Source organism: Podarcis melisellensis (assembly GCF_964234715.1).
Source record: "Podarcis melisellensis genome assembly, chromosome: Z".
In the NCBI taxonomy this organism is placed as follows: domain Eukaryota; kingdom Metazoa; phylum Chordata; class Lepidosauria; order Squamata; family Lacertidae; genus Podarcis; species Podarcis melisellensis.
In genome coordinates, this window is record NC_138547.1 from 9,449,385 (window position 1) to 9,477,369 (window position 27,985).

The following is a 27,985-nucleotide window of genomic DNA, read 5'->3' on the forward strand; positions in this document are numbered from 1 at the left end:
AAACTTTCAAAATTCAAAACAAACAGAACCCTACTTGAATTTGCTTTTGCAGGAAGTAATTGTTCTCTTGACAATATTGTATATGGAGTAACCAGTTTCCCCAGAATTAATTTCTATAGTCAGCTGCAATGCTCAGCTATTTTTGCCATTATGACCAAGTCTCAAACTTTATTAAGCCATTATTTCCAATAAGAGTAATGTAACTTTCCAGTTTTGAGCCACCGACATTCCAATTTTGAGCCACTGACAAGGATATATATTCCTTGTATTCTTCCTTTAAGATAAGTGACATATAGTTCAGCAATATGGGTGCTACAGGTGCTATGGATTGGTAAATTGACCTTCCAGTTCGCTGCGGAGGCAATGGCAGCGCGCTCCATGTCGTCTGTCTAAAAGATGACACGGTTCAGGCTGATAGAGCCTTGGGGGTGCACGCCAGGGCTAGGTGCCCCCCCAAAAAAAACTCCCCACAAAAGAGTGGGGACTCTAGGGGTCCAGCAGAGTGTACAAACCCGCCGGCCCTGATCCCCCGGCTGCCATTTTTGCACGGGGGAAAGGAAGAGGCTTGAGTCCACTCACGGCTCCAGCAAACTCAACAGCCGGAGCCACACACTGCCACCATAAGAAGTGGATCTTTCAATTAAGAGGTAATAACCAAATAAGAATAAGAGAAGAAACCAGGTTTAAATTGATTGATTTGGTGAAACGGAAGCCAAAAAGGAAGTCAGCTTCCGATTTCTGCGGACAGGCTCTGCAAGGGGACTTTTTGTGAATGGTGCCAGAGCATAGTATTTGCAGCTATGGAGACTTTGTAACAGTTTGACTTTGGACTTTTGAGAGACTCTTTCTCTTGGATACATATTGGCTACAACTGTGTCAAGTTGTCCTTGGATAAAGGTAGGGTTCAAATTGCCAGCTGGACAGAATTTGACAGATTGATACTTTGGCAGAGTAGAAAGTAAAAACACTTATATACAGTGGTACCTCGGGTTACATACACTTCAGGTTACATATGATTCAGGTTACAGACTCCGCTAACCCAGAAATAGTACCTCAGGTTAAGAACTTTGCTTCAGGATGAGAACAGAAATCGTGCTCCGGCAGCACGGCAGCAGCTGGAGGCCCCATTAGCTAAGGTGGTATCTCAGGTTAAGAACAGTTTCAGGTTAAAAACGGACCTCCAGAACGAATTAAGTGCTTAACCCAAGGTACTACTGTACAACAAAATTCATTCAAAAGGAAATTGAAAGAAAAAAAGAAAAAAGAGATCTTAGATGAAATTATGGAAAAGGAGAAACAATTGTCAAAAAAAGCTAATAAAGAGTCAGTCAAGCAGGCAATTAGAATATTACAAACCCAATACTCTATGATAGTTAATGAAGAAATTAGCTGGAAGATAAAAAGAATGAAACAGAAATCTTTTGAAAATGCCAATAAATCAGGAAAACTGCTAGTGTGGCAGCTGGAAAAAAGGGAACAAAAAACTCCATAAATAAAATTAATATAAACGGAAAGATTACATATAAGACAAAGGAAATAAGAGCAGCATTTGTAAAGTATTTCTCAGAATTGTATAAGAAAGGGAATAAATTGTAAAATAGAGGAATGTATAAAAAATAGTAACCTGCCAAAAATAAGAGAGGAAAAAATGGTGATTTTAAATACTCAAATAACAGCTCAAGAAGTACTAGAGGCAATTAATTGGACAAAGAGGCAAGTCTCCAGGACCAGATGGACTAACGGCAAAATATTATTAAAAATTAAGTGAACAATTGGTAAACCCATTGAAAGATGTGGTGAATGAGATTTTAAAAACAGGTGAAATCCCAGAAACATGGAAAGCTTATATTACAGTAATTCCAAAAACAAGATTCAGATTTGTTGCAAATAAAAAATTATATGCCTATTTCTCTATTAAATAATGATTATAATTTGCAAACATTTTAGCTACCAGAATGAAAAAAATATTAAGTGAGTATATACATCAAGATCAGGCAGGATTCCTTCAGGTAGACAAATGAAAGAGAATATTCTGAATGTAATAGAATACCTGGAGGTAAAAAATGGGGGGGGGGGCAGAAATGATGTTTATAGATGCTGAAAAAGCCTTCGACAATGTTTCTTGGGATTTTATGAAAATATTGGTTGAAGAAATTAATTGTGGATTTAATTTTTTTAAAGAAATACAAGCAAACAAGGTGCTAAGCTAATTGTAAATCAGGTGATAACAAATGAATGTAAGATACAAAAAGGAACTAGACAAGGATGTCCGTTATCACCGCTGTTGTTTATTCTGGTCCTGGAAGTACTTGCAAGAAATATAAGAGCAGATAACAAGATCACAGGAATAAAAACTGGAAAAAAATAAATTGAAATTGAAAGCTTATGCTGATGATTTAGTAATTATGGTGGACGATCCAAAAAACTCTCTCCCTAGAGTTATAGAAAATATTCAAGAATTTTGGGAAGTGGCAGGATTTAATTTAAACAAAACTAAGTTATTAGTTAAAAATTTGAAGGAAGAAGAGGAAAAAAGTGTTCTATCACAATACTTTGTGATAGAACACTTTTTTCCTCTTCTTCCTTCAAATGTTATATTATTTATAAAGTCACAGAGCTGCGTCCTATATTTCTTCATTGACAATAGTGACAACTAATCTTTTTTATTTTTTTAGAAACTAACCTGAATTTTTCTTTCATTTCTTCTATTAATACCTACCTGTCATTATTAAAACTCAAGGGGGGGGACTGAAAAATGCTATTACTATTACTTAAGTGTATTGGTCGCTTTCACTACCAAAGTTACTCAAAGTGACTTACAATATATATTAAACAAACATGTACATTAAAATCCTAGTTTTAGAGTTAAACTCTAAAACATGGATAGCCTGCTCCTGCCAACCTAGGTCCCTGCTCCTGCCAACCTAGCAGTTCGAAAGCACGTCAAAGTGCAAGTAGATCAATAGGTACCGCTCCGGTGGGAAGGTAAACAGTGTTTCCGTGCTCTGCTCTGGTTCGCCAGAAGCAGCTTAGTCATGCTGGCCACATGACCCGGAAGCTGTACGCCAGCTCCCTCGTCCAATAAAGCGAGATGAGCACCGCAACCCCAGAGTCGGCCATGACTGGACCTAATGGTCAGGGGTCCCTTTACCTTTACCTTTTTAGGGCAGGGTTAAAACATTCCACCCAACTAAGGGCATCACAGATAGTTAAGAATCAAAGGCCTGGTGAAAAAGAAGTTTTTGCCTGGCACCTAAAGTTATTTAAGGATGATGGCACCAGTCAAACATCCCATGGAGAGGTAACCCACAAGCAGGGAGCCACCAATAAAAGGCCACCCTGTACGTCATTTTACAGTCCAAATCTCTCTGCTTGAAGAAGGAAACTCAGAGGAAAGGCATCCTCAATTGATTTTCCAATTCTCCAGAGTCAACCTGGAGACGACCTCACAGAGCTCACCCCTTTAGACAACTGGTTCCCATAGTCAAGCTTCTCCTCCCTCCTGTAACATGAACACATTAGCTCTAGTTCTGTTTTCTGGAGAATAAAGGTGCAAGCAGATGAGGGGATTATTGCATTCTTTTTCCTGGTTACAATATCCCAGTTTCAGATATCCATTTTATGCTGCATTAGCTGCTGGGTTATGGCTCTTTCTTTCTTTCTTTTTGGGTTATGGCTTTCTGATCAACATGCCACCACCACCTTTCATTCACACCAGAAGGCATGAAGTGACACAAGAAGCAGGCATTGCTGGACATGGCACCACCCTCTGTGCGCATGTACACTTCTGTACCCCCCTATGATTCACCCAGAAAAAGAACAGGAAAGAACTGCATGTTCAAATAGTGCTCCAAATGTTGTCATGTCAAGACCTTTGAAAACCATGGGGAAATTGCAGGAGCCTAAAACTCCTGCAATTTCCCAGGCTAATGGGGTTACAAATGGATTTTTCCTGGAATCAATTAACAGGGAAATGATTGCTAAGCTAGATTCCGCTAGCTTTCCATAAGTGGATTTTACGTCATGTGAAAGATCACATAAAACACACAAAAATTACCAGGTAAGGAAATGTCACAGAACTGGAATGACGCACTTTCTGAGTGTATCCAATTATTTCAACCTTTCCTAATAGGACTTGTTTTCCATACCATCCTTGTTTTCCCTGTTCTGAACCCATTCCAATTTCTATAAGGCCACCAAACATTTAAAGCATGTGACTTCCCCCAAGGAATCATGAGAAATGTAGTTTGCTAAGCATGCTGGAAATCATAGTTCTGTGAGAGGGAAACTCAGTTCCCCGGAATTTTGGGGGGAAGTCACATGCTTTAAATACAGTGGTACCTCGGGTTAAGAACTTAATTCATTCTGGAGGTCCGTTCTTAACCTGAAACTGTTCTGAACACCTGAGGTACCACTTTAGCTAATGGGGCCTCCCGCTGCCACTGCACGATTTCTGATCTCATCCTGAAGCAAAGTTCTTAACCCAAGGTACTATTTCTGGGTTAGCGAAGTCTGTAACCTGAAGCGTCTGGAACCCGAGGTACCACTGTGTATGGTGTGCAAGCAGCCTACTTCCTTCTCAAACTGCAGCACCCAGAACTGGACCCAGTATTTAATGAGAGGTTAAGCTACTGCAGGATAAAGTGGAGCTGTTATTGCTATGGATTTCATCATAATTTTTCAGAATTTCATCATCATCGCTGCTATTACTCATTTCAATTGCTTGATGTCTTGAGGTGACTTATATTATCAAAAATGTACTGCAATTTTAAAAATCCAACAGAGGAGGGGAAAAGGCCCGTGATGATGATGATGATGATGATGATAATAATAATAATAATAATAATAATAATAATAATCTATTACTTGTTGTGACCTAAGAAACTATGGTTCATATTAATGCAGCTAAAAATTGCATTAGCCTTTTTTGCATCACACTGTACAATCCCAAGATTCTTTTCACATATAATACTGTCAAACAAGTCCCCCCTCAATCCATGCATTTAATTTCATTGCCATTACAGTTTTGTTCACAACTTTGTTTTTTGGAAAGGTGTGGCTGAAAGGAGAAAGGAGAAAAACTAGGAGGAGGAACAGGAGAACAACAACCCAGGTCCTGTATTCCCATATTTAACTTCACAAATGATCGGATACCTGGTCATGAGAAACATCTGTAGGAGAATATTTTTAAGACATTCACTCTATAGCTTTTTTTAAAAAAAGAAATTATGCAACCTGTGTTCAGTCAGACAAACAACAACAACGTGGGAATGAAATAATATGCTATTTCATTGCAAATTAACATGGCTTGAGTGGTCAGATTTCCAACACTGTTTACGAAATATATGAAATAGAAATAGGAAACTATTTCAATTTAAATCAGCCTTTCTTCCTCACTGTTTTAAATCATATACTTTTCTCCCTATATCTACCTCCCCATCCCAAAAGCTCTTTTCCCTCAACATCCAGCTATATCAACTTAAAGATAAAGATAAAGGGACCCCTGACTATTAAGTCCAGTCCCGAACAACTGTGGGGTTGCAGTGCTCATCTTGCTTTACAGGCCGAGGGAGCTGGCATTTGTCCGCTTCCGCAGACAGTTTTTCTGGGTCATGTGGCCAGCATGACTAAGCCGCTTCTGGCGAAACCAGAGCAGCGCATGGAAACGTCGTTTACCTTCCCGCCAGAGCGGTACCTATTTATCTACTTGCACTGGCATGCTTTCAAACTGCTAGCTTGGCAGAAGCTGGGACTGAGCAATAGGAGCTCACCCCTTTGCGGGGATTCGAACCACCGACCTTCCGATCAGCAAGCCCAAGCGGCACAGTGGTTTAACCCACAGCACCACCCATGTCCCTTATCAGCTTAGATAATCCTAAACTAGCCGGACCAACATAAAGCAGCTTCCTATGCTCCTTTTTTGCTTTGCTTTGCAGCTTCTCCAGCAAATATCTACCTTGTGTGCTATTGTAAATTTGGGCATCAAACCAGTCTCATGATTCAGTCCTAGAGGCAAAAGCACTTACTCCCCCAAATTTGATAAAGTTCCCTTCCATAATCAAACTTCAAATCCTTTTTTTCCCCTTTCCTATTTCTGATCTGATCTCATAGAAGGGAAAGACCAACTGCCACCATTTCAGTTGCTTGATTCCCCACCCCACCATCAGAGTTGCAGGTTTGTCAAGTGTGTCGCATGCCTAATGTGATCTCTGGCTCTGCCAACCCACTAGATGCACAACTGCCCTCTGCACCATGCGTAGCCCCACAGGCCCCAGTGGGTACCTCAGGCCACTAGTTTATGCTAAAACTATAACCCTCGATGCCCATTCCCTACAAATCCCTCAGCATTTTCAGTCGACAATCAGCTCACTCAAATTTCATCATCTCCCGGAAGGATTCATTAGCGGTAGATTGCCTCATGGCTTTCTCTATCCCTATTAAGAACAAGAACGAACCAAACTATGTATTTTATTTTTTATTAAGTTCACCTTAAACTTGAAAGACAATTTGTTTTTCTTAGAAGCATTGGTGGGGGGCCTTTTTCAGCCAGAGGGCTGCTTTTCTTTCTAGGAAACCTTCCAAGGGCAAAATGCCAGTGGCAGTCAGTGCCAGAGGCTAAACTGGATGAAGCAAGAAAGCTAAATGTTACATGTGTATGGTAGGCTAGTTTCTACCATACACTCTTGTCCTGGCAAGAAAGAGGCATTATCCATGTTTAAGGACACAATTCAACCAGGCCAGGAAAATAAACCTTGGCGTGTGAAGTATGCACACAGGAGAACTGACGCACTCCCATAGGCTGTTCCCAACTGAAGTAGTAAGTTTGAATTTATTTAAGCATAAGTAAAAACTGAATTCCTTTCCAAACAGCCATGTCTATCTCTTTACATATTTGTCAGCAACGCCTGAAGAGAATATATTTATTTTTAAAAACACAAAATTGTAAGGAAGTAGTAACAAGTGCTACAAAGGGATGTTGGTGGCGCTGTGGGTTAAACCACAGAGACTAGGACTTGCAGATCAGAAGGTCAGTGGTTCGAATCCCTGTGTCGGGGTGAGTTCCCGTTACTCGGTCCCTGCTCCTGCCAACCTAGCAGTTCGAAAGCACGTCAAAGTGCAAGTAGATAAATAGGTTCTGCTCCGGCGGGAAGGTATACGCCGTTTCCGTGCGCTGCTCTGGTTCGCCAGAAGTGGCTTAGTCGCGCTGGCCACATGACCCAGAAGCTGCACACCGGCCCCCTCGGCCAATAAAGTGAGATGAGTGCCACAACCCCAGAGTTGGTCACGACTGGACCTAATGGTCAGGGGTCCCTTTACCTTTACCTTTAACAAGTGCTACAGGTGCGCCGCCACCACTACAGAACATTGTCTGATAGGCATTACAGTGGCACCTCCGTTTTCGAACGTAATCCATTCTGGAAAACTGTTCCAAGTTCTTAAATGTTCGAAAACTCATTAGCCGACAGCTATTGCACTCAGGATCTTGTACTCAGCAGAAGCCACGTGGCATGTTCCACTTCCGAGGCGTGTTCGAAAACTGAACCATTTACTTCCGGGTTTACAGAGTTCGAAAACCGAAACGTTCATCAACGGAAACGTTTGAAAACCAAGGTACCACACTGTACCTAGAAATGCCCTGCACAGCACAATCTTATGCAAATGTATTCAGATACAAAGTCCCCATGCATTCCATGGGGCTTCCTTCCTACCATAGCCTGAAATCCTAAACCCACATAAATGGGACCAAGCCTCATTTAAGGACTTACTTCTAAGTAGACACGGTTAGGTTTGCACTGTTGAAATGATTAAGACTGCAGCTGTAGTCTGACACTGCATTGCCTGCTACTTCCAGAGTGTTAGCATGGCCGTCCTATAAAATAGGATTAGATTGGCCTAAAAACAGAGACAAATACATTGTGAAGGTCACCCAAGAGAATACTGCACTGATCTTTTAATGCAGGGGTCAGCAAACTTTTTCAGCAGGAGGCCGGTCCACTGTCCCTCAGACCTTGTGGGGGGTCACACTATATTTTTTGGGGGTGAGGGGAGGAATGAAATAATTCCCATGCCCCACAAATAACCCAGAGATGCATTTTAAATAAAAGGACACATTATACTCATGTAAAAACATGCTGACTCCCGGACCGTCTGCAGGCTGGATTGAGAAGGGGATTGGGCCGAATCCAGCCCCCGGGCCTTAGTTTGCCTACCCATGTTTTAATGGCTTTCTTCTTTAAATAAAAAGGCATTTCTGAAGCTCTCCACATCAAAAGCAAACACAGGGAGATATGCACAGTGTATGTCAATCTGTCCCTCCATCCATTTCCACCCCACCCCCCCATGTCTTTTGAACAGTTGTTTACTGCAGCCAACTGCAGAGAAACACAGTGGCTTAACTTGCCAACTCCCTCTGAAGGATTAGTCTTCCAGTGTGCATGCTCCTGCAAGATTTCTTTCTCTCTCCTTTCAGACATTGCATCCATTTCATGAAATGAGAACTGCAGCCATGGACATTAAGAAATGCCATTTCAAGAATAGAGTTCACACAACACGTATCAGCCCATAAACAATTCCAAAGTTCACCTTGATGTTCCTTAGCACCATGTGCTATTTACTTCCCAAGGACTGAAAAAACAATCTTCAGTCTCAGATGTGCTTTCCGTCTCATGAAAGCTGTATGTCTTTCGATATAATTCTGTATTTTCTCTCTCTCTCTCTCTCTAGGAGACTGGCGATTATTTTGTCTGCCCTTGACTTTTTCACTAAACACAGAAAGGTGAGGTTTTTGTTGTTTTGGGGGATTTTTAAAAAACTGATGAACATAGGAAGCTATCTGAAACTGAAGTCACACCAATCAAGCTCTACAGGGTTTCAGGCAGGGAGACTTTCAAAGCCCTAGCTGGAGGTACCGGGAATTGAACCAGCAACCTTCTGCATGCAAAGCAAACGCTTTGCCACTGAGCTATTGATGGGCTGCTCCCTTTGACGCCTATTTCTGGACCTCGTTATGAGCCCAGTATGACACACTGCAAACTCTGGGAAAAGGAACTGGGGTTTTTTCCCCTCCCAGTCCCTGGGCCAATGGGATTTTTCCTTCTCTGTTCTTTTATTCTAATCTATATTGGTTTCTCTTTGCTCTTTAAAAGGTAACTGCAGAACTGATTATCTTTTAAGAAGACCCATATATATTAAATTAAAGATCTCTAAAAACCTGACTCATCTATGCTTTGGGGGGAAAGGTGATGAAGTCTGGAAGACATTTATATGCTGGATTCAATAGCTTCCTTAATTTCAATGGGCCTATACTGTGCTAAGGAACATCAAGGTGAAGTTTGAATTATGGTGCTGGAGGAGACTCTTGAGAGTCCCATGGACTGCAAGAAGATAAAACACATCCATTCTTAAGGAAATTACCCCTGAGTGCTCACTGGAAGGACAGATCGTGAAGCTGAGACTCCAATACTTTGGCCACCTCATGAGAAGAGAAGACTCCCTGGAAAATACCCTGATGTTGGGAAAGATGGAGGGCACAAGGAGAAGGGGACGACAGAGGACAAGATGGTTGGATAGTGTTCTCGAAGTTACCAGCATGAGTCTGACCAAACTGCGGGAGGCGGTGGAAGACAGGAGTGCCTGGCATGCTCTGGTCCATGGGGTCACGAAGAGTCAGACACGACTAAACAACAACAAATACTGAGTAGCACTAGCATTGCATATAACCCACAATATTTTACCTTATTCTAATTTGTGTGGCTAGTAACATAATAGGCAGTGCTACTTTTCTAGAAAATGAGGTGCCAGAACTCACCATGAACTCACCCTTGTTCTCTTATAATGGCAATGGTGCCCACGTGAGAGGTGCCGGAACTGAGTTAAGGTGAGTTACGCTGAAAAAACAGGGTTAATCACTATACAACACTATACATCAGATCTGGGTATAGTCAGTATTTGAATTTCCTGTTTTTGTTGAGAGACACAATAAAGTTCTGATTTGGTTTCCTGACAGGTGGGTCCTCCAAGCTTTCCATCACAATACTAAAAACTTCACTTGCAGAAATCGTATAAACTCTTGTGCTGCAGTCCAGCAGTGTCACTTTTGAACAAGAGCCAAGCTTAGTTCCCATTTATAGTGTGCATTCACCATTTTACATTACCTCAAATGTAATGCCCTGGCCAATAGATCTATGAAATTTATTGATTTCATAGCTCTGTAGCAGAGCTTTCCAAACTTTTCATGTTGGTGACACACGTTTTAGACATGCATCACTTTGTGACACAGCAATTCATCTTTACTAGCAAACTGGAGGTTAAAGTAACCCCTTTTAAGCCCCAGGAAGAGCACAGGAAGAGCTTGCATGACACACGTACACACTGCAGCTGACACACTAAACCTGTCATGACACACAGTTTGGAAATTTCTGCTCTATATGGGAAACGGGGAGAGGTTGCAGCACTCATCAGCAATGTCATGCCAGGGGCCCCAAGAGATCCGGCTCCACCCCTGATTGTAACCTGTCAGAAGTCAGGACATCAATAAGAAGATGAGCTGGCCCATTAATCCCCATCTAGGAACAAGCTTCCCTCCTTGAAAGTTGGAAATTGGTTCCTATGGATTTCCTTTTTCAAAGACACTGGCCTAAATGAGCAGTCGATAATACGTGATTGCGTGACAATGGCCATCACCACTTGCAGGCCTAGACACAGAGGAAATGAATTGGAACATTAAAACCCACGTTCATTTTATAATGCCAATGCAAGCAAATTCTCCCCCAACCACCTTAAAAGTAGGGCTAGAAATCACTGGTGGTGTTTGTTTGTTTGTTTGTTTGTTTGTCTAATAAAGATTAGTCGCACTAATAGTTGCCACTTCATAACTGCAATACTTTGCAAAGAAAGCAGACAGGTAAAAGAAAACTTTTGTTTGCCCAAGTATCTTTGCATAAAGTGTTCTTGAGAAATAAACTGAATAAATTACAACAATAGCAGTAATAGTCTTGACAGGTTTAGGAGGACAAATGAAATGACAATGACTACGGATATTTTTAAATTGTCACCATTAATTCCCAATCACTATGACCCACTTGATTTTGCATTGGGAATTTCAGACCCACATCCCATTGATACACTTCACATTGAACACCAGCACTATCCAACTTAATAAACATTTCCTGTGCAACGCAAACCCGTGCATGTTCACTCAGGAAGAAATCCCACTGTTTCGGCGAGGATTACTTTCAGGCAGCTATGCACAGAACTGCAACCTTCAACCACTGAACTCACCTTTGTGGTTTTCCAAGGGAACTGCGAAAATAGAAACAGCTTAGCACCTTTTCCCTTTCCAAATAACAAATTTGAAGGGATAACAAAGAAAGGCGATGGAGATACACACAGTGGTTTAAGAGTGTAGGAGAAGTTAGGTCTGTTATACAACCACAGAAATGGATACTGGGGAGGGACCAATTCCACCCATGTGATGGCCAGGCTTACAGTTCCTGGCAGATGGCCACACAACATCTGCTAAAAAACCTCCAATGAAGGAGAATCTACCACCTTCCAAGACAGTGTGTATCACTGTCAAGCAGCTCTTACCAGGGGTTATATTTGTTTCAAATGCATGGTGTGGACATGTCACTACAACATCTTGAGGGCTCAGTGTAGGCAACCTTTAGAGGTTTTACACCCTCACTTATCACTGACCCCTTTTATCAGCTTTTGGGTGCATGTGAAGGCTGCCACTTTTGTAGGCGAAGGAGAGAGGGAGAGGGAGAAGTAAAGTATGATTGGTCGCCCTGCCGCTACACTGTCTCTTAACCCACATCCAAAACAGTCTTTACCAGCATCGCTTCCCAAAGAATCCCAGGAACTGTAGATCGTTAAGGCTGCTGGGAACTGTAGCTCTGAGAATTGTCTTCTAATGCCTCTCAGAACCCTTAAACTGCAGTTCCCATGATTCTTTAGGGAAAGCCATAAAAGTGACATTAAACAGTGCTCCAAAAGTATGCTGTGAATGTGACCAAAGTCTGGTCTTGGGATGAGAAGGTCCTTTTTCGAATCAGGTCCCATTTTCAAGGGAAGCAGCAGGTCATCCAGTGGGGTGTCCAAAGCTGCTTCCTCGTACATAAAGCATTAAACCGAGACAAGAGAAGAGAAATGGCTCAGGTATTCTTTATGAAGTCAAAATGTGAGAAAGCAATAAATTACCTCACAGCAGGTCAGGCTCAAGTTAAAAGACTGGGAAGGAATAAAAAGCAAGGAGTTCAAGCATTTCCCCATCAGAGATCACAAGTCAAGTTAAAAGGAGGGGGATGTGGGAAAGTGGGAATCCCCCTCACAATCAGCCACAGTTCAGGTAAGTGGTAGCGAAATTACTGGGGGGTTTTTTTTAGAGCCAGCCAGCTTGATTATTGCTCAGGGCAACCCCGCGTTTCAACTCAGAAGTAAATCCAATTGGCCACATCCACACTGTCACAAAGCTTTTCACAGCCATGGCTCCCTGCACAGAATCCTGGTATGCGTGGCTTGTTAAGCATGCTGAGAGCTGTTGGGAAACCCACTATTCCCCTCACAGAGCTATCATTCCCAGAGGACTGATGGTTAAAACTCATAATCACACTGTGCACCTTGACTGTGGGGGACCATTTGCTCCTTTGCCTCAGGCAGCAACATTTATTGTACCTATGAGTCCAGTCAGCTATAGCCAATGGCCATGCTGACTAGCATGATGGGAGCTGGAGGGCCACAGTTTCCATATCCCAAGCTATATAAAAAAGGTACATTGTTCCTCTGATGGTCCAGCAAGAGATCACAGCAAAAGATCTGAGAACTACAACTGGAGAAAATAATCTGTATTGAGCCTTGATTTGCAAATGCCAGTTAAAATACAGCCTGCAGTATCTGGACTAGAGGCAAATGCAATCCATCTCCAAAAAGAACAATTCCAAAATGAGTCAGGAGCTCAGCAGTCATGTTCTCCTGGCCTCCTCCAAATCTGATGGAGATCTCCTCATTTAAATTGCATCCATTTGGTGAGCCCTGGGATTTCATGCCAATCACTCAAAACAATTGACCCTCCAAACCCCTTTCCTTTCCTGTATGGACAAGCAAGGAATGCATTCCTGTGTTTTTGTCCTCTCCTGCATTCGTCTGCAAAGCATAGAATAAGCCACTTACCTGACTATAATCCTAGTCTAGCCACACCACTCCAAATTTCATCCCTTTAAGCTGCATGCTGGCTATTCACATCCACAGAAAAAGACAGGTCTTTTTCTGCTGCTTTTATATTTCAATCCACTTTCTGTTCCCCCCCTCCATCCTTAACACAAATCGTCATTCATTGGCCTGGAGATGCACCACTCCACCTGACATAACTGAAAGGGAAAATAAAAGGAATTGGTTCAGCATTGCATGCTAAGGCTTTTGGCCTTGGACAAACTCAGCTCTTATCTGATCAGCTAGGCTGTCCCCCTCCCCAAGCACTGAACTCCATGTGAACTATTCCCCACGCTAAGGAAATATTTATAGACACAGGGCAAAGTTAAGATATGGAATTCACTCTTTCACTAGGTAGCAATGGTGACCTATTTAAATGGCTTTAAATGTTGATTAGACAAATTCATGGTTGATGATGCTATCGATGGCAATTAGCCATATTCTACCTCCAGAGGGAGTTTGTCTCTAAATCCCAGTTGCTGGGAACCACAAATGGCTGTTGCACTCAGGTCCTGATTTCAGGCTTTCCACAGGTGTATCTAGTTAGCCTCTGTGAAAACAGGATGTAGTACTAGATGAATCTGACCTCATTCAACAGAATCTTATTACACTTTTAATGTGTAAGAAACTTTTATGCTACAATGGTATATTTGCATTGTGATGTAATATGGAATAAAATTTTAAAAAAGAAAAAAGAAAAAAAGACTTTTATGCCACAATGAGCTCAGTTATCTCTGAAGAGTTAAAACCTTTACCTGACTAACTAGTTATGAGGAATGGGAGCAAAGCTCATTGGTAAAGCACTTTTTTTGCATTCAGAAGACGAGAGGTTCAATTTCTGGGATTTCCAGCTTAAAGGATAAGGTGAAAGAACAGGGAAGACCTTGAACCCTAGAGAGCCACTGACAGTCAGAGTAGGTAATACCAAGTTTCCCAGTATCTCCCACAGGAATGGATGTCTTTTCTACAATGAGGCCAACTATAACACAAATACGCATCATCAAAACCAAAGGCCTGCTGCCACACGAACCTGAGCAAGCCCCGCCCTATCCAAAAGCGAAAGAACAATGGAATGGAGAGGACAGGGAACAAAGGAAGCAAGCGGTTTATTTCTTTAGAAGTTGCCCCTCTCAAATGTAGACTATCAGACTATCTAGCTCAGGGATTTTCAACCAGTGTGCCATGGCATCCTGCTGTGCCTTGAATAATGGTCAGGGGTGCCGCGGGCAACACTGGCCTCTGTCCTTCTTTCCTTACCTCACTGCTCTGATGCCCTCTTGTGTCTCTGCCTCCCAAAGGATTGCATGGCTGTTTGCTGAAACCCTGGCTACATGCTCCACAGGCGAGTGGTGCCTCTGGGGGTGGCCAGGGGGTGCTGGTTGCCAGGAGCTGAAGCGGCCTTAGATTAAGCAAGCAAGTGGATGAGGGAGCCTAGCCAGCCAGTCCACCAGCCCTTGCTGTTGGGAATGGAAGACAACTGGGAGGCCAGGCAGGCAAGCGCTGTGCTAGCCTTTCTTGTGCTTGCTGTGTACAAGGCCTGGGAGCTGAGTGCCTGGCACCAAAAGGGAGCTTTTCCGCCACGCAGGCCCAGCGGTGCCTGCAGCTACCATTGCCACCTCTCAAGGTGAGTAAGATGGTGGCCTTGCATTCACTTTCTGTCAGTCTCCGTTTGGCCGCTAACGCTGGGCGCATTCTCTTCCCAGGCCTCTGTGAGGAGGCATGAGGAGTCACCTCTCTTTGGGGTGGAGGCTCAGGGACCAGCGGTGGTCATGGTGACTGCCCGCAGGACTCCCAAGGAGAAGAGGCTGAGGGAACTTCACAAAGGAGGGTGTTTGAAAAAGGGTGAGAAGTTGCCAGCTCTGCAGGCAAGGGTTGAAATAACTGGGCTTCTGAATTTTGGAACATGTTTCCCCACAGAGGAGCTGCAGAAAGAATGTAGTTGGTCAAGTGAGCCGTGGACTCAAAAAGATTGAAAACCTCTGATTTAGCTGATTAATCTACTGGCAAACACTGCCCTAACAGAGCAGGACCCCACTGGCTTATTTGGGGAGCAGGATAAATGAAAAGTGAAAACACCACAACACACTAAAATACTAAAAAGTATTAGCAGTTGTCTGCCATCTTGTTTCAAAGGTATTCCCTCTGTTAACTATGTATACTAATAACATGGGGAGCCCTAAACCACTGGGTGCCCCAATTCTGTGCATATTGCACATACCTTTAAATCTGCCACTAATTATCTGTACGTTCCCACTTTTATCACTGAAACAGTTGCACAAACTTCAGCGGACATGCTCTATATTGCAAAGTATCAGGTACAGTGGAACCTTGGGTTGTGAACGTAATCTGTGACAGAGGCACGTCCGCAACCAGCAGCGTTTGCATCCTGAAGCGCTGCGTCAGTGCAGGTGCGATTTGGCACTTCTGCACATGCACAAAGCACGATTTAGCGCTTCGGCGCATGCGGCGAAACCCAGCAGTAACCCGTTCCGGTACTTCCGGGTTTCCTGCACTCCACAACCCGAAAACACGTAACCTGAAGCGTCCGTAACATGAGGTATGACTGTACTACAACCCTAGCCTCCAGTTCAAGGGGAAGGCAGAGGGAAAGGAATCTTTTGTGCATGTTAAACTTCCTGTCCCTGGTGCTACATTTAGAAGCTGCGCTTTTTAATCTCCAGAGATGCTCAGAATTATGACTATGACAGCTACTGAGACGGCGCGCTCAAGGAAGTTGGCAAGCACAGTTTTCTCGAAAGATTTGGCACCCAGATGTAGCATCTTCTTCAGTGTTTCTGAGTGTTCTATAAATGGGTACCAGTATGTTTAGAACACACACACAAAACCTCCTCGTGGCTGAAAACCCTGTAAAGACCACTAATAAAAAGATGCATTATCTTCTTTCACCTTGAGATAAGTTCCTTTTCAGCCATTTTCCTCTACTCCTGCTCAGGAGCCAAGCAACTTTTAACATGTTCTTCCTTAAGCTGCATACACAAGATACATCTAAAGCACATGGCTTCCCCACCCCCCCACCCCAAAAAACCCATGCTGGGAGCTACAGCTACAGCTCCCAACTTTCTTAACCAACCACCATTCCCAATATTCTTTGGGAGAAGACGCATGCTTTAAATCTACAAAGCCGAAGCCTGGCAAAACCTGATCTGCGTGCTGTGCTGCTGTGTGAATTATTCCCAAAAAGGGCACAATGAGAAAGTCAAAGGAACAGCAGCCCCATCTAAAACTGGCAGCGAAACGCCCTTCTCTAGTGGTCAGTTTGGCATGTCCTTCTTCTGTTATTTATCAAATTAAATGTATCCAAGGCAGAGGCACTGGATCTTAAAATGAGAATCGTGGTTCCAACGCTCCTACTAAGCCAGGCCTGGAACTGAAACAGACGATCTTGGGCAAGTTACTTGAACCCGAGCATGAAACAAAAATATTTATGCAATACTTACTACCTGCACTGTCGGGTAGTAAGTGCAGGGGAAGAGTGCAGGGAAGAGTGGCTGCAGCACTCTGGTCCAGCTTGCAGGCTTCTCACAGGTATCTGGTTGGCCACTGTGAGAACAGGATTTGTTTATTTTGTTTGCTTGTTTCATAAAATTTATACACCGCTTAAAAAAACACACCCTCAAAGCGTTTTTTTAACCTTAATATTTTGACATATATATAAAATCTGACCGATTTGGATGGAAGCAGAATCAATCTATTTTATGTGATTATGAAAAATTAGAGCAATCAAATGTTTCTATTAAGTGGCCCTGCTGTGTTTGTTAGTATTCCTGTAGCGGTTAGAAGTTGCTCTTGGTTATTTCTATGAGTAAAGCGACTAATAAATATTAGTAGTGTTAATAACACTTAACTGGAGTGTGTATGGGCTGCACTCAGCTTTCACCTGTGGCTCCTAGAAGCTCTCAGCATGCAACAGCAGCCACACCCCAGGAATGGCTGCGACTGGCCAGCTAAACCAGGTGAAAGTAATTAGTAAGTTTCAAATCCTTCCCCTGCATACGAAGACAGGCTCCCATGGATTGAGCAGATCAGAGCAATAGTGGATCCAATGGTTAAGAAGGTGGTTTCTGCCCCTGCTGTAGTGTAGAGGGAAATGAGGGGCAGATGGGGCTGGTCCAGAGTGGAGTCCCCCAAAGAGTTGGATGATGCTATGTATGCCTCCTTCCTGAAACTCCTGAATATAAGATGGTGCCAAACATATTGTTCTGCTTTCCTTTGGACAACATTGATGAGGGCAGCCCAGGAACTCCCTACAAACTGACCCCAGGGAAGTCCCTTCTGTGCTCCCGGCCTAGTAGTTTGACTTTACCCCAGGAGGTGAAATATTTTAGTGGTGGAAATGGAAATGGTTTTAACCACTCTATGTTTATGCTATGAAAACAGCAACAATCTTTGAATTAAATAAATCTCTGAATTAAAATAAATAAATACACAAATACAAGTTCTACCCCATAAAAAAGGAGGGGGCGGAGCAACAGCTTTAAGGGATGCAGGTGTAGCCTCAACTCCATTGGCGGAATGGGCACCTTTGCAAGTGCGCTTGTGAAGGACACACCTATAAAGGACACAATTCTTTATAGCGCGGTGGTTCCCACAACTTCGGAACGCCCTGCCCCTTGATACTCGGCGGCCGCTTCCGCTGTGCTATTTTCGGCGTCCCCGTTTCGGCAATCCCACTCAGGTGCTTAGAAATGGCTGAAGTGACTTTAATGTGCTTTGCGCGTCTTAAACTTTTTGTATGTCTTAAAAAGCAAGTTTAAAAAACACACATTTTATTTTTCGTAAGATTTAAATTAAACGTGTTTGTGGTGGTTTTTGTTTTTAACTTGCTTTCCCCAACCAACAGTAACGAGGGGGAGGGGGGAGGGTTGGCTTCCCCAACCCTTCCCGCCCTCGGCTTGACCCACTGAGAGCCCCGCAGCCTGGACACCTCATAACAGCCCGTGGACCCCGCGCCCTGAATTCAGGCATAAGGCGGCCCTGCGTGCGCTTTACCAAAGGCCACACGCAAACAAGAACACGCTCCGCCCCCTCCCCTCCGGCTGGCCCCGCCCCTCCGGCGAGAACCCGGGCCCGAAGCCTCTCCACGCCGAACGCGGGACTCTGCATAGTCTGCCACCGCCGGGGGAACCCCGGAACCTGCATAGCAGCCACACTACCCTCGATTCCACCAAGCTCTCTATGCAGGGCTACGGGGGTGGTCATCCTCTCCCGGACTGCTTTCTCCCCTTCTCCCCCCCCCCGTCGCCCGCAATGGAAGCGCCCAGCACGCCAGCTTTCCTTTGGAGGGACTGGACCGAACCATGGGGTGCCGGAGGGTGGGCGCGAGTACAGAACAGCGCGTGTGGAAGCTTCGCTGCCAGGTCGCGCCTGACTTGGGGCAATGCCATGAGCATTCTTTCCCCGCACCCCGGTCTGCCCCTCGACACCTCTTCCTCTTCCTCCTCCCAGCTCCCTCCTCCTCTTCCTCCCACAGCACCCCTCCCCAGTGAAGCCCCAAAAGTGTTACCAACCTCGGCATCCGCTGTGGCCGTGGCCGGAGCAGCCCAAGAGCGAAACTCCGCCCACTTAGTTTTTCCCCCTTCTCCCTTTTGAACGCTCTCAGGCGCGCGCGCCCCGCCCCCTTCCATTCATTCGCTAGGGAGGCTCCCGCTGCGCATGCGCCGCCTTGCATGGCATGGCAGCGCCCACTGCTCCTCTCTGGGTGTCATGGCGGCGCCCATGAAAACTCCGTTTTTCCGTACAGTACCGCGCCGGGCCAGGAATGCCCACAGATCCGGGAGAAAGGGAAATCCTTGGAAGGAGAGGGGAGGAGGGATGTAATACTACAGAATTAGCTTACGTGCTTTCTTGCACAGCGTGGGGTGCATTTTTGTAAATAAAATTTTAAAAATGCATTTTTATTTTTAAAAAAACCGCATTTTTTTTAAAAGTTGCATTTTTTGTTCTGCTTTCCCAAATCGATCTCACCTATGAACAGCTGTCACTTTTTCCCTTTTCTTGCGAGGAATCCTATTCGGAATAAGGGAATTTTTAAAAAAGGGAAACGTTGACAGCTATGCACCTATGGGAAATGGGGTTTTTTATTTTTAAAAAAAAGTTTATATATATATATATATAAAAGCATTTGGGTGTTGTTTTTGTTGTACAGGTATGTGGAGTGTGGTTGTACACAATTCTGGTATTCTGGGGGGGGGGGGAGGCCCTTCCTTCCCCATGCCTGGAAGTAAGAAATTAAAGCAAGAAGGTCATTTGGCATCCAAGGGCACCCAGCACGCTTCTTCTTACGTTATTGGATACTATAAATTGGAGCCAGCGTACTCTCTAACTTTGGATACTTGTGGAGGCAAAATAGTACTGTTATGAGTTGCTGGGTCCAATACACCCTGTACAGTCATACCTCGGGTTGAATGTGCTTCAGGTTGAGCGCTTTTGGGTTGTGCTCCGCGGCAACCCGGAAGTAACGGAGAGCGTTACTTCTGGGTTGCGCCGCTCGCTCATGTGCAGACGCTCAAAATGATGTCACGCGCATGTGCGGAAGCGGCAAAACGCGACCCGCGCACACGCAGATGCGCCGTCACGTCTTACGTTCCATTCAGGATGCAAACAGGGCTCCAGAACGGATCCTGTTCGCATCCTGAGGTGCCACTATATTCCAAATCAAGCTAGTGTTAGAATTTAATTAAGGCTTGTGTGTTAAAACTGCATGTCAGAAACCCACGTTAGTATCTAATCAAGACCCATGTGTTTTAAGCATTGTGTCAGACACCTCTTTAATCCCAGGGAATAAAGAAGTGTGAAAAGCTAATTAAGTCTGCCTAATTTGCTTTTTAGGTGATAGCCTGGGGATGAGCCATTAAAACAACGCAAAGGAAATATGAAGCAGTGGGCTAGAGAGAGAGAGAGAATCAGAGAGCAATATATGAGAGCAGTGGTTGGCATCTGTTAAAGTCCAAGGCTGCTGTGGCTATGGGAGAAGCCAGAACCTCTTGGGGTGTTAATGATGTTGAACCCCTCCATCACAGGCTCATGTTGTATATATGTGCAAATAAACCTAGTACCCCTTCCATTTCACACTGCTTAGAGCTTGGGGTTGTGCATAAGTACCACCCGCTCACAACAAGTGAGTATGGAAACGCTGCACAGAATCCCAGTGTTTTTAGAACTGCAAAAAGGCCTCTGCCCGTCATCATAGACAATAAGGAGTTAGATGAGCCAATCTGTGTATGGTGGCTTCCCTTGTTGTTGTATTTTAAGTGAATGACCAAGATCAGTGGTAGAACATATGCTTTGTGTGCAGAAGGTCCTGGGTTCAATCCGTGGCCTTCCATATAGAGAAGGACTCATGTGAGAATTAAGTCTCACTGTACTCAATAGGACATGCTTCTGAGTAAATATGTTTAATTTTTTATAATAATTTTTGTCCCACCTAAATCCGTCAACAGCAGGTTAGTGCAAGACATGATTGTAATAAATACACTTAAAACAATATCAAAATTTTCAAATGCTAAAATATGGCTGAATAATCTGCCCATGCGTTAAAATCAGGGAGCTTCCCTCCACTAAATGAAGTACAGTGGTACCTCTGGTTGCAAATGGGATCCATTCCAGAGGCCCACTCGCAACATGAAAAGAGCACAACCCACAGCGGCGCATCTGCACACGTGCGGGTTGCAATTCGCTGTTTCTGCGCATGTACATGACGTCATTTTGCGTTTCTGCACATGCGCGAGCGGCAAAACCCAGAAGTAACCCTTTTCGGTACTTCCGGGAAGCCACAGGACTTACCTGAAAGAACGTACAGTCATACCTTGGTTGCATGTGCTTCGGGATGAGCATGTTCGAGTTGTGCTCCACGGTAACCTGGAAGTAACGGAGCACATTACTTCCGGGTTTCGCCGCTTATGCATACGCAGATGCTCAAAATGACATCACGCACATGTGCAGAAGTGACGAAAAGCGACGCGCACGTGCGCAGACGTGCCATCACTGGTTATGTTTGCTTCTATATGCGAATGGGGCTCCGGAACAGATCCCGTTCGCATCTAGAGGTACCACTGTAACATGAAGCAGACGTAACATGAGGTATGACTGTATAAATGGGGGGGGGGGAGTCTACAGAAATGACTTTTCAGCAGCAGCTCCACACATATAGAATGAATTCCTCACTGAAGCACATTTTATCCCAACCTCTTACCTTTTTAATTGTAAAAATCTCACCTTTTTTGTTAGGCTTTTAGGGTGGGTTAAGTCATTTATATGATGTCAGTTATGTAATTTATGAGAATTACTTAAATGATTACAATTTAAATTTATATACCTCTCTTCCGCTGAATATCACAGAGCAGTTTACAGTATAAAAACACAGAAATACATAGCATAGAAACAAAAAGACACAGAGATTTAAAGGCCATAGATTATTTAATCATATTTATTATGTTTTCATAATACCTTACTTTTTAACATTAAAAAAAACACAGTGACAGTTTTTTGGTGAAGGGAAGTATAGAAATCTCTTAATAACAAAATACAAGGAAAACCCACCAGAAGGCCATAAGACTGTGCTGTAAAATCCTAGAAGGTGTGGGGGGGGGGGTTATTAAAACATCGTGTTTTTTTCTAACACTTCCTGGGTTAATAAAAGATTTCTGGAACAGCTGCTAATTTGGCCGGAATTGAGTCCTAAGCTTATAAATGCCCAGCAGAAAATCTGCGGCCAAAACAAATTTAACCCAATAAAAGGGTTTTGCCTTCTCCATCCTACTCTTTCAAATGTTGAAATGAGGTTTATGTTCTGCAGCACCCTCAAACCTCTCCTGTTGTTCAGAAGTGTTTTGATTTAATTGCAAAATAAAAAAAAACAAATTAAAAACGACGTTCCATCCTTCAGCTCCTTTGGGGAGAACAATAAACACCAACCATTCAAATAGGGCAGCAATTAATCCTCTTAACAGCCTTAACCGAGACAAAGAGGGTGGTTCTCATTCTCCATATAGTGGACTGCTATCAGAAGCATCCAGCCTTGATTGATGCCTTTGCCAATCAAGAGAAGATGTGCTTAGGTGAGAGGGATAGCAGCAGGACTCACACAGGAGAAAGGAATATTCATAATCAGACATATTAATCAGCAACCAGTGGGCGAGCTCATCACTTTCGGATGTTTAACCCCCAAAACATGCAGACCAAGGACCTGAATTTCCGGAATCCCACTGTGGGCTTCTTTGTACGGATAATGTTTTCCTTACGTAGATCGATGGTGCAGGTTGATAATTTTAAGACAGGCCTTCAACAACCCTGGTGTCCTCTAGTTCTTTATTTATTCGTGTGTATTTGTATTGCACATTTCCTCCAAGGAATGCCAGGTGGTGCACACCATTCTCCCCAACTCTCTGTTTTATCCTCATAACCACCCTGCGAGGTAGGTTAGGCTGAGAGACACCCAGTGAGCTTCAAAGCTGCATGCAGAACAGAACATCAACCTCCTAGTTCTTAGTCCAGCACTCTAACTACACCACCACCACCTATTTTATTTCACAGAATCATAGTGTAGGAAGGGAACCCTGAGGGTCATCTAGTCCAGCCCCCCTCACGATGAAGCTAGAATGGCTAACAGTCAGGGATGGTGGAAGATTCCACCTGGCAATACCTGGAGGGTGCTAGGTTGACAAAGCTTGTTTTAGAATCTGTAAAAGGGTCTTTAACACACACACACACACACACAAACACTAGTTGGCTACATTACAGTACTTCACTAACTTCAAAAAGCCAGTCCGGTTGTGCTTGAGGACCCTCCAGCTTATTGTGTGGAACTGAACCCCCAGAATTGAGCCCCCCCCCCCCCAAATCCTGCCCTGATGGCAGCACTACAGGTAACTCACATCCTACACTTATTTTACTTACGTGATTGCATCTTTATGGGGGTGCGGTTAAAAATAAATGGAGAGCAGGGGATACCCACTGTCCCATTTATTCCCACATATACCTGCACAAAGCTGCGATTGCACAAGGTTGCCCGGCTTTGGAATGGCAGTGCCAGGGCTCTGGCAGCATCCTAGAGCCCTAGCACCGCCCTCCCAAAAGCCAGACAAAATGGTGGAACTTTTGTAGTCTTTTATAAAATGGCTCCTTGTGGGAGGACATTTGGCGCCCCCAAATGGATATTCTCAATTTTGCGCCACCTCAGCTCCGCAAAATTGCCGCCATCGCCCTAAATCCCGCACTGCGGCTAAGTAATAAGGCGCATGGATCAGCGAAGGAAGCTCCAGGGCTCTGGGTCCTAGAGCCCTTCACCCTTCTCAAAGCTGGGCAAGCACTTAGCAGGCTTTGGGGAGGAGGCGGGAGGGCTCTGGCATGCCCTTCAGGTGGTTCTGGTTCGTCAGTGCCATATAGGCAGAGTAGGCAGCAGCCTATGAACTCCGTGCCTTTTAGGGGTCCTGCAACAATGAATCAAAATAATATTGATTTGATCTTGAAATAATTTTATAATCAAGCTTTCTTAGATCAATGCTATCCCTCTAGAGCACTTGTACAAGGCCCCCCACCCCCAAGAGTTCAACTGCCTAGGGGCCTCCACAGGGTTTAATCCAGCACTATCTTTTGCATATGGTATCCTGCTCCACATTCAGTTGTGTGGGGTCTCAGATACTGCACACACACCCCTCCGCATCCTGCCCTGACATAAATATACTTGCAGCAAAATAAATAGTGGAGCCATGGTTCATAAGTGATGATGCATACACCACCCCTAACCCCACCACCTGCTTCTGTCCTTGTAGCACTAGCTAGGAGATGGGTGATAAGGTAGATGCAAAGGGATATGCACAAGAAAAACCCACCATTGATGTTGGTTTTGCAGCACCGAAGTGACCTCTCCAGGGTGGGGACTTAAGGTGGAAAAACTACCCTGAGATGGGGCATGACATGCCCCCACCAGAGGTACTACCCTTCCCCCATCACTTCACCTGCCCCAGCTGCAACAAAACATGTCTCTCCTGTATTGGTCTCTACAGCCGCAGCAGGAGTTGTAACCTGCCAACAGTGTGACTCTACCCACAAAGGCACACTCCTCCATTGTCTCCTGAGGTAGACAGATGCCAACAACAATGTTGGTTTTATTGACAGGCACCAAAGATGAAGCTTTTACAGGCGAGGCCTCAGCTTCGTGGAACTCCTTCCCCTGTGAGGCCTATTTGACCTACTCTGTTTTAACCTTTCTTTCACATACTCTGCTATCAATTGTTGATATTGTCCTGGTGTTTCTGCAATAAAAATGGAGACTTTGCATGCAGGGTTAGGGCAGGGAAATGTCCCCTGTCTGAGACCCTGGAGAGCCACTGCCAGTCAATCAGTAGTGGCTGGTGCCCATTGGACTGGGTAGGGCAGAAGGCAGGGATGCCAACAGTAGGTGGCGCCAGAGTCAAAGGTAGGCAGAGTCACAGCCAATGACAGGTGGATGAAACTAATCATAGTTTTTCCCCTAGCCCTCCACCCACCCACAACTCCCAGCCACTGGTATTCAGAGGAATAATGCCTCTGACAGTGGAGATTGAAGATAGCCATCATGGATAGTACCATACCAGTGGCCTCAGCCAGCCTCTGGCATGCCTGCAGGACTGCAGCCTTCATGTGTTTTATTTATTTGTTTGCAAGAAAAAATATGTACCAGCATTTAAGAAAAGAACAACAACCAGCAGGTGGAATCTGTGGAAGGGGTCCTTCTGTTTTGCAGTTTCTAGGCTGCAGCTCCTCAGCAAAATTATTGGTGCTTTACTGGCCAAAACAGGGACGTGGGTGGCGCTGTGGGTTAAACCACAGAGCCTAGGACTTGCCGATCAGAAGGTCGGAGGTTCAAATCCCCGTGACGGGGGGAGTTCCCGTTGCTCAGTCCCTGCTCCTGCCAACCTAGCAGTTCAAAAGCACGTCAAAGTGCAAGTAGATAAATAGGTACCGCTCCGGCGGGAAGGTAAACGGCATTTCCGTGCGCTGCTCTGGTTCGCCAGAAGCGGCTTAGTCATGCTGGCCACATGACCCAGAAGCCGTATGCCAGCTCCCTCGGCCAATAAAGCGAGATGAGCACCACAACCCCAGAGTCGGTCACGACTGAACCTAATGGTCAGGGGTCCCTTTACCTTTACTGGCGAAAACTACCAGAAGGGGCAGCTCAGTACTAAGTTAAATATTTGCTGGGATATCAAATCCCATGGGATTGTTGACAGTGACCCAAATATCTATTATGTACTGGCAGGGAGAGAAAGAAGGGAGTTTACCACTTGAAGCTGGAAGAGTGATTTCCAGGGACAACTGAGGTTATTTGTTATTTTGTATATAACTAAGCTATGGCTATTACTATGGCTTCACACACATTTAAAGGACACCCCAATCCTCACAAGAAACAATCCTAGAAACTACCGGCAGTTTGCTAAGGCTGCTGGGAATTGTAGCGCTGTGAACTACAATTCCCAGCCTTCTTGGGGAAGGGAATGTGCTTTAAATGTATGGTATGCAGCCACCACTGCCCCTTTTTAACAAAATACATTTTCTTGTATTTCTCCTGTATTTAAGATTTCGTTGGTTTATTTGTAGTCTTATTTTTGGTCTAACAGCCAAAATAAACGGATGGTGACAATAAAGGGGGGGGAGGGGTATATAATGATATTGAGCAGCATAAAATCAGGCATGAAATGTCATTTGTCAGGATTGTGTTAGCCAAAGTGGAGTTTGATTTTAGGTGGTGTGCACAAGGAAGAATAAAGAAGAGATAATAAATAAATAAATTAGATAGATTGATAGATGTTTGCATCAGCCACTGGAACTTTCCAATTTGAGTTTAAAATAGTAATATGTAAAACCTATTGAGCAGGTAAAATTACCAAACTAAATCAAAATATGTTTAAAAAAATAATGTTAAATGTTTTTTTTTAATGCAAAATAGGGACGTAGCAACATTGCTAAGCAGATAAAATTGTCAAACTCGATTATGATGTTAAAATTATACAACACATAGAAGCCACTGGTGCAGGCAAGATCACCCATTGCCCATCATAGCTCTGCATCGCAGGCATGGTGGCCTCTGTGGCTGACTGCCTTGGGTTTATCCAACAGGGGATGCCTAAGAGATTGTTCGGGGAACAAACACTGCACACCCCAGAGGTGGGGGAGGAGGGTGTTGAGATCCCGCCTTAGATCTCTTGGCAAAACCATGAGTCCCCCACAAAAGGCACCAGGCTGCAGACCTTGGCTCTTAGCTGAAGTAGGCCGTCCAGCCCAACCCTTTGCAGGCAAGCAGGAGGGAAAAAACCAATACGCTGCTGCCATCCAATGGTGGCTTTGCAGAACGGCCCATCCCAAAGCTGCTGCCAAAATAAGAGTCTTTCCCAGCTGCAAAATCCATTGGTAAGAGATATATTCCTCCACCAGGCTGCCCAGCTCCCACCCACCAGGGCGCTTGACTTAGGGTGCAGTGGGCAATATACAAGGGTACCCTGGATTGACCGCATCATCTTGGGGGGGGGGGCTGTAGGATGTCCTGTTTATTGTATTCCTGATTTGTTTGCAGGGAGATAAGATGACACGGGCTGGTAGCTCTTGGTTGAGCCAATTGCTTGTCCTGCTCAGGGTAGACCCACTGAAAATAATGGATGCACCTAACTTAGATCCTTTAGCTTCATAGGGGCTACTCGGAGTATAACTTAGTAGGCTACAATCCTCTGAATTGTTTGCAGGGAGGTTAGAGGACCTTTGCATCATTTCCCCACCTGTTTCCTCATCAGAAAAGGTCTGATCTTCAGAGGAAGCAGGTGTGCTGTACAAGAGCTCCCAATTTAACTGTAATTGCACATCCCGAATTTGCTGGTACATGACTGAGCCCAAAGATATTGACACGCTTGGTTTCCAGGTCACGGGAACTGATTTCCTAGATGAGAATGAAGATCCATTCCAGCTTAGTGTTCTGTTTCCAGCAGTGCTTAGCTACATATGATCCTAGAACACTGGTCTTCAGCTGCTCAATTCGGTTTTAATAGATTCAAGGATATGGCCACAGTTTAGTGGTACTGTAGTACACTTGGTTTGCATGCAGAAGTTGTGGGGTTTGCAGCCAAAATCACAAGTGCATGTTTTGCTAGACAAGCACAGAGATCTTCAACTTCCTAAAGAGGATGCTCTGTGTATGGTCACTTTCTTTGCCTCCTCTAGGTGGGAGTCCTGTAACAAAGGAGGCAACCTTTTATATTTTCTTCTGCACCTGATGGGTCCCTCCGCCATGCCTCCAAGCTCCTGCTTTCAGCCACGTTAGCTAAAACTACCAACTTTTTTTTTGTACTTTTAAATATGTTAATTTAACTTAAAGGAGATACATGATGTAGAGTTTTACACATGTTGTGGAGAGATAGGGTGATGGTGTTTTCTTTCTGTAAGAACTCAAGAACCCAAGGCCATCTGATGAAGCTGAATGATGGGTGATTCAGGACAGACAGAAGGAATTTGTCACACTGTTCATTTAAAGTATGGAAGTCCCAGGATGTGGGAACCACCGGCTTAAGTGGCTTAGGCACTGGTGTCCAAACTTTTTGGAAAGAGGGCCAGATTTGATGAAGTGAAGCACCAAAGGGCCAACCAAAGTTGTTGACCTTTTTTTAGGTTTGAAGTTGTTGAAGGTGTTTTTTTAGGACTTTACCCCAAAGTTGCTGAGCTTTTTTGGGGGGGATTGGGCCCCCCAAATGGACTTTGGACATGCCTGCCCATTGTCTTGGCCATGGGCTTT

The 27,985-nt window shown here is 44.3% G+C and overlaps 2 protein-coding genes across 5 annotated transcripts in view; one reads left to right on the plus strand and one right to left on the minus strand.

Annotated features, from left to right (window-relative positions):
• Positions 1 to 1,080, plus strand: part of SLC31A2 (solute carrier family 31 member 2) — a 766,698-nt gene extending 765,618 nt beyond the window's left edge. The window contains exon 5 of the transcript XR_014164479.1: positions 1,006 to 1,080. The gene's annotated coding sequence lies outside the window, so the exon portion shown is untranslated. The remainder of the gene's footprint in view (positions 1 to 1,005) is intronic.
• The window catches only part of EHMT1 (euchromatic histone lysine methyltransferase 1), a 139,140-nt gene extending 120,308 nt beyond the window's left edge, over positions 1 to 18,832 (minus strand). Inside the window, exon 1 of one of the 4 annotated variants that reach the window (XM_081896307.1) lies at positions 18,738 to 18,832. The gene's annotated coding sequence lies outside the window, so the exon portion shown is untranslated. The remainder of the gene's footprint in view (positions 1 to 18,737) is intronic. The other 3 variants (XM_081896304.1, XM_081896303.1, XM_081896311.1) reach the window with 3 other exon arrangements.
• Between the last annotated feature and the right edge of the window lie 9,153 nt (positions 18,833 to 27,985).